The following is a 206-nucleotide window of genomic DNA, read 5'->3' as shown; positions in this document are numbered from 1 at the left end:
GGAGCTCCTCCGGATCCCCGAGCCGCCGTGGCGGACTGCGACTTTGCTCAGGTGAGCTGGCGTGGGCATTCTGCTGCCGGGGAGCCCCCCTTCCCTGCCAGCTCCCTGCCCAAGCTGCAGCCACGAGGTAGTGCCAAGAAAGAGGCTCCTGGGATGGGCCCTCGGGAGCGGCCCAGGGAGGCGTTAGCACAGCGCCGGGCGGGCAG

The sequence above is a fragment of the Buceros rhinoceros genome, unplaced genomic scaffold (genome assembly GCF_000710305.1).
Source record: "Buceros rhinoceros silvestris isolate BGI_N320 unplaced genomic scaffold, ASM71030v1 scaffold23929, whole genome shotgun sequence".
Classification (NCBI taxonomy): domain Eukaryota; kingdom Metazoa; phylum Chordata; class Aves; order Bucerotiformes; family Bucerotidae; genus Buceros; species Buceros rhinoceros.
This window is presented reverse-complemented; position numbering follows the sequence as displayed.